At 40.9% G+C, this 10446-nt stretch overlaps 1 long non-coding RNA gene across 1 annotated transcript; it reads right to left on the reverse strand.

Annotated features, from left to right (window-relative positions):
* Positions 1-225: 225 nt before the first annotated feature.
* On the reverse strand, positions 226-9658 carry LOC144264827 (uncharacterized). The gene is made up of 3 exons (XR_013346113.1): positions 9480-9658; positions 5270-5344; positions 226-4633 (listed from the first exon to the last, which is right to left on the reverse strand). It is a non-coding gene; the product is annotated as an uncharacterized LOC144264827 (long non-coding RNA).
* Positions 9659-10446: the final 788 nt, after the last annotated feature.

Here is a 10446-nt window from a genome sequence, read left to right on the forward strand (position 1 = left end):
GTATACATTTAAACTGTGAAAACATGCACAGTTCTGCCTCATGCAGTTGAAATACTTGTTTATATGAGAAGTTACATCACTATTCAACTCTATCCTGATCAGGCCATGTTTAAGAAAAAACAAAATCAAATTGGATTCCAGTTATAAAACAAGAAATTTTATTCAAAGCAAAGTTTGACCAACTGGCAGTTCCCTGTGGCCAATAAATTTAATTTATGAGTGGGTCATTTCAAAATACGTCTTAGTCAAAATTGAGTCTACTGTGCATTTTTCCAAAAATAAAAGGAGTTATTTTGGCTTTATGGCGGAAAGCTTAGACATAACATGTAATACCCTCAAATGTAAATGTAGATATTATGGAGCTTCATAAAAATTCCAGACTTCTTCCACTGATCTTGCTGGGAATAACCATTCTGATTCCTTTTGTGCTTGGTTTCTTCTTGTATTTTATAATAAGTCAGCACTCAGCATGAACCAAAAACTTCAGTATTAGCCGATCTAACGTAGAACAACAATTCAGACTGCCTCAGTGATTCAGTCTAAAAAACATAGTTAGAATCCCCTCCCATCTGTCTTGCCTATGCAACTGTATTTCACGTCTCTCTCTCGTCTGAAGTGCATACATTGGCTTTATTTGAATCTTACTGAAAAAATACTGAAGCTCTTTTTTGTTCAGTCCCTTTGGGACACACCCAACCCTCATTGCCCTCAGTTTACGGTTAGTATTTAATAAAATACTTTGTACCCAATTTAAAATTCTCTCTATATACTAAACTAATCCACCCTTCAAGAACGCACAAAAACTAATTTTTGGCAAATTTAGTGTTTTTTTTTATATTTGGGTTCACTCACCCACTTGCAAACTTTTACATAAACCTAACTCATTGATCATGCTAAACGTAAAGCCAAATCAACTGCTAAATACACTTTACTTTGCGTAGGAAAGTGCAATTTAGGAAACAGAAGGTATAAAAGCGGCAGTCTACTATACACAACATCTAAATTTAACATCAGTACAGTGTTTATATTATCTGGCATTAAGAATATATTGGAGATGTGCTTTCATTAGTGCAAAGAAACATATTTTTATTTGGCCTTATGAAGTAGATTGTGATAATGGAAGCTTTGTAATATAGTCTGTTTATTTTTTCCCCTTATTTATCTGCCAAAGATGATAATGGATACAAGAATTTTAAATAGGTTTTGTAAGACAGTTAATGATTGTAATAGTGTTTAATCTTCCAGAAAGCTTTATATGTTCTTCCGCAATAAACAGAATCAATATTTGTTTCAGTAAATTCAACTCATGCTAACAGATCCACAAACTATTCCTGCTTAATGCAGTTATTATAATATCTATACATTAAGTTCAAATTAATTTTTCAGTCCAAAGGAAACAAGGGGTATGTGAGACAATGACAATGTCCATTACTGTTTATAACAAACAGTAGATGGTCCAGCTTACTAAGATTTGCCAAGGTACTTGTATTATGAAATTTAAGGTATATTTTATTATGCCATTTTATGTCTTTTTTTTTAACTTTGTGGAGGTGATATGTTGAATTGAGTGTAAGCTGAGTTTTCCAGACAAATAAAGTAGCTACAGAGTGAATGTTATTTTATTATTAAAGGTTTTTACTCAATGATTTGTGCCAATAGATGTCCTTTATCTTAATAACAAATACTGTATAATTTTCAAATTTTTATTTATAGCTATTGATGTAAAAAACCACACCCACATGATTTGCCAAAGTTCAATAAAGGAGGAAAACCCAACATTTTTGCTTCCTTGTGCAATGAAAAGGTCCTTTATTTTCAGGTGCCTTTTACAGTTATTAGAAACCCATCTCGAGTCTGATCCTGCATCACTGAAGTAAATGGGAGCTTTGCTATTGATCTCAGTGGACACAGTATCAGACCCTGAAATACCACATTTTGTAGCAGACTATAAAGCAGAGCTGGGCACATTTGGAATACTGCAGAGCCTGATCCTGAGAAATGCAACCTTGTATGCAGGATCAGGCTCCAAGTGAGCAGATGTATTTGTAAAAATGTCATAGATTTTAACCTAGGACTGTGACAAACTTAGCTAACACCAGAGGTGAATTATAAAGGAATGGGGAAGATCAGGGCATAAAGGAAAAAATCTTAATTATGCTGCAGACTCTCTGTAATGGGCCCCCTTTCCAAACCTCTTTTCCAAGGCCCCAATCCTGCAGTGACTTGCATATGTCCTTAACTGTATGTGCTGATTGTCGATCCATTGATCTCAATGGGACTACTCAGAGTCCTTAAAATTAAGCATGTGCACAAGTCATTTCAGGCTCAGGACCTACTATGAAGCTTGAGAATGAGACAGGTTTGCTTGCTGCAAGTTTTATGCATTCTTGTTGGCAATGCAACAAGTCTTGGCCTTTCACTAGTCCATTAAATGGCAGAGGAAAGGACAATAGGCAATTGATGACATTGTTGGCACAGCTGCTGGGGGAGATGAGCAGGACGTACACCTTAATTTTTACTCTCCTCACAGGAGTCACAGGATGCAGACCCCTCCATCTTTTTCTATACCTCTGCATCTCTACTGTTGAATACAATTCACACATAAAGGCCCAAATACGTCCCTCTTGTAGTAATTGGACTCCAACCCAGGGATGAATTTTACCCCCAGGTTGTCTTTATAGGGCTTTTGCCATTGCTCAGGGCAAATCACCACACAGAAGTCAGCCAAGGTAGAAGTTATAAATGTCCCTTTATTTTTTTTCCCAACAGTCTCTCTGGTCTTCTGAACCTGACATTCAAACCCTAATTCCCTGGGGTACCTCAGCTAGTATTAATTTGCTATCTAGGCCAACAATGACATACTTCAGTGACAGGCATAAAAAGCAAATCACCGTGTCACCGTATGTGGAAGTTGCACGGTATTGTGTAACTCACTTTATCACAAGAAACTGAAGTAAAGTACACACAAGCTAACCCCCTGAGTCAGCCTTTACTGTGTGAATCCACCACTGTAGCAGTAAGAAGCAGCAGAGGTGCTGCTCTGGCTGAGGTCCCATGTCTTGTTCCCATAAAATGACTTGCCCTTGTTAATGTTGTGCAAGTCTCTGATCATGGATCTTCTCATTCATGATCTTCTCTGATCATGGTTCTTCTGAATCTAGGATATAGATTCAGAAGAACCATGTATCATTATTCTCTCTCTTCCTGCATGGCTCCTGGTTTATTCTAAAAGGAAAAAAATTATTTAAGGATGGGTGTTGGGAAGGTACCACAAATTCAGTTAACCTTCATTTTACTATAGCTATGGAACATCTTATTCTCCTTGAGTGGCCTCATTCAGAGTTGATAAGATGCAAAATAAATGAACAAGGACATGCATTTAAAAGGTGAAGTTTTCCTTTGTTTATCTCTCTGAGTAAAAAAGGCATTTAAAAATAGCCCTTTCCTTCCTTGGTCTCTGGGAGGAATTGGAAGATACACCCCAGCCATCATTTTCCATTGCTTTTTTCTCTGAAGTAAGTTGACCTGTTGTGGACCACAGTTGTTAGTAACCAGGCCTGCTGAACCTGTGCCCAACTGTTCTACCACTAGCACAGATGAGACAAAACGATGGTACCATGCTTCAAGAAAACTTCCTGCAATGGTGCTGAAAGTAGTTTTGTCCCATCCAAACCAGCAGTTACACTGGTTACAGAACAGGTCAATTGTAACGTGTTGTTGACAACCATTGTCAGCAAAAGGGTAGTTTGGGCTTTAGAGTCTAGAACATTTTGGGGGGACTAAAGCATTTTAAGTGTGCACTTTGGTGCTAATTCACTTCATATTCCTCTCTTGAGCTCTTTGACTCAGATGCTGCTCTCATTTAATTTCATTGGGTGTCACTTGTCCGTCCCAAAGCAGAATATCCCTTTTGTGTTTGATTTTAAAGAGCTCAGGATGTTATTTTGAGTCTCCTCTCTCTTTTCCTCATTTGGTCTCGTGGATGCTTTGAGGCTGATGGGGAGAGTAGAAGAATCAAATTCTCTTTTAGGCATCAAATTTCATGCCCACAGATCTGCTGTTCCTTAGGTGCCGTAGTTCCGGGCAGGTCTACACTTAAAACACTGCCGTGGCACAGCTGCACCAGCGCTTCAGTGAAGATGCTGCTACTCTGACCGAGGTGGCAGCTCTGGCCTCCTGTTGACGTGGCGCTGTCTACACTGGCGGTTAGGTCGGAACAACTGTGTCGCTCCGGGGTGTGGATTTTTCCCACCCCTGAGCCATGTACTTATACTGATGTCAGTTTATGGGGAAGACCTGACCTCTGAGCAGTCTTCTAGATGTTCCATCTGTGCTTGCCTTCATGGCTCCACATTTTCCTGGCACAGCTGTCCCCTAAACTTGCCTTCTACATGTAACAAAATAAAACAATCCATTTAAAAACAAAGCCAATACCATAGTCATCTTGTTTCAACCATTTCCTTTGACAGCTCAGCTGGTGTCCAGGCTTTGCAAACCAGCACCACGGGTCTGAAGTAGCAGTTTGTAACTTCTCTTGTCAATGCAAGACAAGACTTGAGTGCAAACCCATTGTCCACATGCAGCTGTGTGACTAAAAGTCATTCCACTCTGGGAGCGACACAGCAGGGTGGGCCTGGAATGAGAAAACAGAGGGGAGCAAGAGGGACTCTGCAGCTCTGCTTTAAAGCTCTGCATTAATTTCTTATTTTAAAAATGAAAAAAATGGCCATTTATGCACCAGAAACTGAAAAAAAAAATCAAAACATCCATCACTATGGGCCTAGTTCATAACCCATTTAAAGCAACAGTACGTGTCAATGACAACACAGCCAAATTCTATACTGTATAGACCCACACTCTATAGACCCATTAAAGTTAAGTGGAGAATCCAGGCCAATATATATATTTTTAAGCACTTTTTAAAATGACGGTACCTAAATTTCCTAACACTCTGTTTTCCTTGAAAAATGCAAATCAGAGGTGCTACTTTTCAGGCCAGAGCTTGCAGTCCTGACACACGCAAACTGCCGTGGGTCGTGGTTTCTGTATTGTTTGGAGCGGTGGCAACTTGGCTACATGAAAACTGCAGGAGAAAGCTCCATAAAAAGGGGTTAGGCGCCCCTCAACACAGTACTGACACTGGCATGACCATCAATGGGAGCTAACATACATGTGTGTGTGGAAAGGAGTATTCCTCTCAAAGGTTAATAAGTGCTGTTAATTAGCCGTCACACTTGCAACTATAAGAACAATGCATTTTCTCACATACATCCTTTCCTTCAGTGTAGGGATACAACAATTCTTTCTGAGCTTTGTTCCAACAGGAATGTTCCTTATTCCGCATCTGTAAGTCAGCAAATGAAAAAAAAAAAAAAAGTTTTGCAAAAAGCTGTTACTGCGGTTGTATGTTTCAACAACTGCATTGACTAAAACTTGAACATCGTGGTAGTTGTTGACACATTGGGGCACTTTAAACCCTTTGCTAAATTCCCAGTCCTTTCGATAATTTGGTTGAGTTTTGAGAAGCTATTTTCTATTTGCTGTGTTTTCATCATGATGCCATTATTCTCCCATCCTGATGTTTTTGTCTACAACATTGCTTACACTGGATTCTTTATATTTTTATTCCTATCATTAAATGGTAGTGCTGTAAATTCTGCAATCAATGTCAAATAAACGGCTTTAATTCACCTACCATGGATCACAATGCCTTCTTTTCCTTTATACTGAGGTAAATTTAGCCAACACTTTCTTAGAGGACATTTAAGTCACATTTGTGCTACTGAGCCAATAAATAATACTCCAAGGTTCAATGTCTTTGACTAGGAAACAAGACACAGAGATCTCCCAAATGGTAACAGTTCTTAGTGAAACCAATGTTTGTGTCATGCTTCATATGGAAGAAATAATCTAAATGCGCAAGGCCAAAAGAGTACATAGCCAAGTAACAAGCATTGAACAACCCTGTCAATGCCAGCAGTGAAGAACATCATGTAAAGTTGTTTGCTCCTGGTTGCACCAAGTGAAGGTAAGGTATGTGGATGTATGGTTTGCATGCATAGAAAACCTTTAAATAGTTATGACCTGATATTCTGAGGAAAGCATAAGGAAAATTTTGTATGTTGAGTTTAGAAAGGCTTTTGACACAATCCCATATGACATTTTTATAAGCAAGCTAAGGAAAAGTGGTCTAGATGAATTTCCTATAAGGTGCGTGCACAACTGGTTGAAAGACCATGCTCAAAGAATAGTTACCAATGGTTCCCTGTCAAACTGGGGTTTCACAGGGGTCAGTCTTGGGTCTGGTACCAGTCAATATTTTCATTAATGATTTGGATAATGGAATGAAGAGCCTGTTTATAAAATTTTTGGATGACAACAAGCTGGGAGTGCTTGCAAGCACTTTGGAGGACAGAATTAGAATTTAAAATTACTTTAACAGATTAGAGAATTGGACGGAAACCCACAAGAAATTCAATAAAGCCAAGTGCAAAGTCCTACACTTAGGAAGGAAAAATCAGCTGCACAACTACTAAATGGGGAATAACTGGGTAGGTCGTAGTACTGCTGAAAAGGATCACAAACTGAGTATGAGTCAACAATGTGATTCATTTTTTAAAAAGGCTAATATAATTCTGGGGTATATTTAACAGGAGTGCCATAGGTAAGAGAGGGTAGGTAACTGTACTAAGTACTGGTGAGGCCTCAGGTGGAGAATTGTGTCCAGTTCTGGGCACAGGACCATCTCTAGAAGGGTGCGGGGCTCAGGACATAGGCACCAAGTTTCTATCTGCCAGGGGGTGCTCCCCCTGGCTCTGCCCAGGCCCTGCCCCCACTACACCCCATTCCCCAAGGCCCCACCCCGCCTCTTCCCCAACCAGTTCCACCCCTTCCCCTGAGCGCGCTGCACCCTAGCTCCTCTCCCCTCCCCCAAAGCACCTCCTGATGCCGTTAAACAGCTGATTGGAAGCTGGCGCTGGGAGGGAGGGAGGGGGAAGTGCTGATTGGCAGAGCCTGCTGGCGGGCATGAGGCACCTGGGAGAGGGGAAGGTTGGTGGGGAGGGGAAGGTTGGTAGGGGGGCTCCTCCTCATCCTCCCTGCCCACCTCCTCATGAAGCACAGGGCCCCGCCAAAGCAATGAGCCCAGGATGGTCACCCTGATTTGCCGTACCCTAGGGACAGCTCTGTCTGGGCACCACACTTTAGGAAAGAGATGACTACATTGGAGGAGAGCAACAAAAAATAATAAAAGGTTTAGAAAACCTGACCTATGAGTAAAGATTAAAAAAAACTGGGCACATTTAGTCTTGAGAAAAGGAGACTGGGGGGAACCTGATAACACTCTTCAAATACGTTAAGGGCTGTTCTAAAGAGTGATGAATTGTTCTCCGTGTTCATTGAAGGTAGGACAAGAAGAAATGGCTTTATACACAGATTTAGGTTGGCTGTTAGGAAAAACTTTCTAACTAGAAGGGTCGGTAAGCTCTGAACAGGTTTCCAAGGGACGCTGTGGAATCCCCATCATTGGAGGTTTTTTAAGAATAGGTTGGACAAATGCCTATCAGGGATGATCTCGGTTTACTTGGTCCTGCCTCAGCGCAGGAGGGTGGATTTGATGACCTGTCAAGGTCCCTTCCAACCCTACATTTCTGTGATTCTATGAAAATGCATCTGTATCTCAATTAAACTATGGTTCCATATTCCAACCATAGGGGAATTTTGTTTGTGTACGCGTGCATGCATATGGGGTTGGGGGGGGTCTGTTTGTTTTTTAACAGCTTGCAGAACCAACAGTTGACAATAACAACAAGGGAATTTGATGTTTTAAGTTTAAAAGGAAAATTTCATGAAATAAGCTGCCAGTATGAGCTAAGGTTACTCATCTTCTTGTGCAGTGTTTGAAATGTGCACATATTTTTGGAATAGACGGAACAGGTAAAAGCAAGATTTTGTCAAAATTCTCTCCATCATGTGGATCATTTCCTTATAGTGGAATCTAATAGCATTCGTGAATGCAAGAGATTAGTACAGGCTTCAAAGTTCATGTTTTGGTTCATCCATTATAAAGATACAGTCACTCAGGTACTATGGTGAGGGGCAACATAAGATAAAGCTAAGATATTCCCCTCTGGGTTTGGTTTCTGAAACCATCCCCACCGCAATGCATAAGAGTTTTGATTCTGGTCCATGTCTAGTGACAAGGTGTTAGCAAAGCCCTACAACTGAAGAACCTCCATCAGTAAAATGCATGGTATAGGAGAGAAAAGTGGGTTCCCACAGCAATAATAATCAGAACAACTGGAAGGAGAGTTGACAACTGGTGAGGGTAAAAAGTGCTTTGCCAGCAAAAAATAGAATAAAATAGATTACACTGAGACAAATGCAGTCTATGGTGGGTCATTTCCATTTCTCTCGCAAGTTCATTCCCCTGGGAAAGCATTTTGCAGGCACTTAACAGTGGCCACATCTGGAATAAGGTGACCGCACCATTTCATTAAGCTGACAAAAAGCTGAGAGATGACCTGAGTGCCTGGCAGGTTTTAAGTCAGCACTGCAATGGCATGTCACATGTGGCAATCAGGTTGACTTCAGTCAGTGAGATATTTATATGCACAGATGCTTTGAGTGGAAAGGATTCATTGGGTCAGATTCTGCTCTGAGTTATACCAGTGTATGTCTGGAGTAACTCTATTAACTTTCATCACTGGCTTCAATGGGAATAGGATTGCAGCCATATAATTGTGGGGGGGGAGGTTGGGGGTTAACCACTTAAAACATTGGGAATCACAGTTAAATCCCTGCATCCTACTTTGAAAATTCTGCCCTCTATTTGCCCATTGATTTGTAAATGTGCTTGTATTTTTGAGCATTTACCAGCAGAGTTGCATGCTCTGCCTGGGAAAAATGTAGAGCTGTCATTTCTGACAATTGATTTCAATAGGAACCGCACATGTGCTACTGGGGTAAAATGTAGCTCTGAGTGATCAGTCTTACTGTGTCTTGTCTTTATAGCAGGGTACTAACATACATTCTTTCCTGCAATAACACTTTGCACTTATATAAGGCCTTCCATCTATAGACCTCAAAGATGTTCATGAAAGTGGATAAACACCATCATCCCCCTTTTACCGATGGAGAACTGAGCCATGGGAAGTTTTAACAATCTGCCTCAGGTTGTTCAGTCAGTCAATGGCAGTGCTAGAAATAGAACCCAGACCTCTGGACTTTCACTCTCTTGTCCAGGCTACCTTGAGACTCTGATGTCTTTATTTCTGCAGTGCCTTCTCAACATTACAAACACGAGAAAACAGCCGTTATTCTTTGCACGCTAAGTATATGGTATTTGGCAGCATGGAGAGATTGGCGAGGAAATCTTTCCGAAACATTTGTAGGCGTTGTTGTATCTCTTGTTATGATGAACCACCCAGTGGAAAGATTTGGGATCTAGTTACTCTCCCTTCAATGCTTATAACTCTCACCTCAAGCCAGCAGGGCAGAGCAGTGAGGGTCCTCTGTGTCCTGGCATTATGGGTTTGTCTGCTTCAAGTTAACTGAAAAAGTAAAAGTACAAACAAACCCCAGAGGAGGATCTCTCAAACCTCTCCTGCCCTTCCCTTTACCCACCCACCCAAACACACACCTCACATGCCACAGAGTTCCCCCCGAGAGGTTGGAGCAAGGACCAGAATTTGGCCCTAAAAATGTTTAACATGCATATTGTACTCTTACTCCATGTTATGAGGCCAGTCCTGCCCCACTGAAGACAATGGGATTTTGGCTATCAACTTCAGTGAGAGCATCTTATAAATGTAAGAAGGGAGATGAGATGATACTCACCATAGCTACTTCACAGAGGTGCTGGAAGAGTTGTGTGAACTGCTTTGAGATCCTTTGCCCGAAGGCACTACACAAGCGCTAAGCTTTAGTATTATTATTTCATGTTACTCTATGTTGCTTTCTACAGACATTCGATTACAAGATTTTCAGTCTTGGAGTAATCCCATTGTCTTCAGTGCAGTCACACCAACATACGCCTGGCCCTATGACAATTTCCTCCCCGCCGTTTCCCCCCCACACACAGATAGAAGCAAAGCAATTTAAACTCCTGTACTGGCTATCATACCTTTCAAATTCTAAATCTTCTTTAAAATCTAGGTGTAAATTGTCAGCAGAGGGATTTAGAGGTACAACTTTAATTAGTGGCATTGGGAGTCACGTGGTGAAAATCCACCTACTCATGACACTGAAAATACCTCTCCTTCCCCTCCTGTACTCGCAAAATGTTAATAAAAACCTCACAAAACAAAATCACTTTTCTGTCACATTGTTCTTTCTATCCGTTTGAGGTCATGCCATTTATACTCAATTTCCATTCAGTGCTAGCAGGATTAACTTCCCCCATGTGCCAACAGTTTATTCCTATAGCCTTGCCCTCATCTCTCTACT

The sequence above is a fragment of the Eretmochelys imbricata genome, chromosome 5, assembly GCF_965152235.1.
Source record: "Eretmochelys imbricata isolate rEreImb1 chromosome 5, rEreImb1.hap1, whole genome shotgun sequence".
In the NCBI taxonomy this organism is placed as follows: Eukaryota; Metazoa; Chordata; order Testudines; family Cheloniidae; genus Eretmochelys; species Eretmochelys imbricata.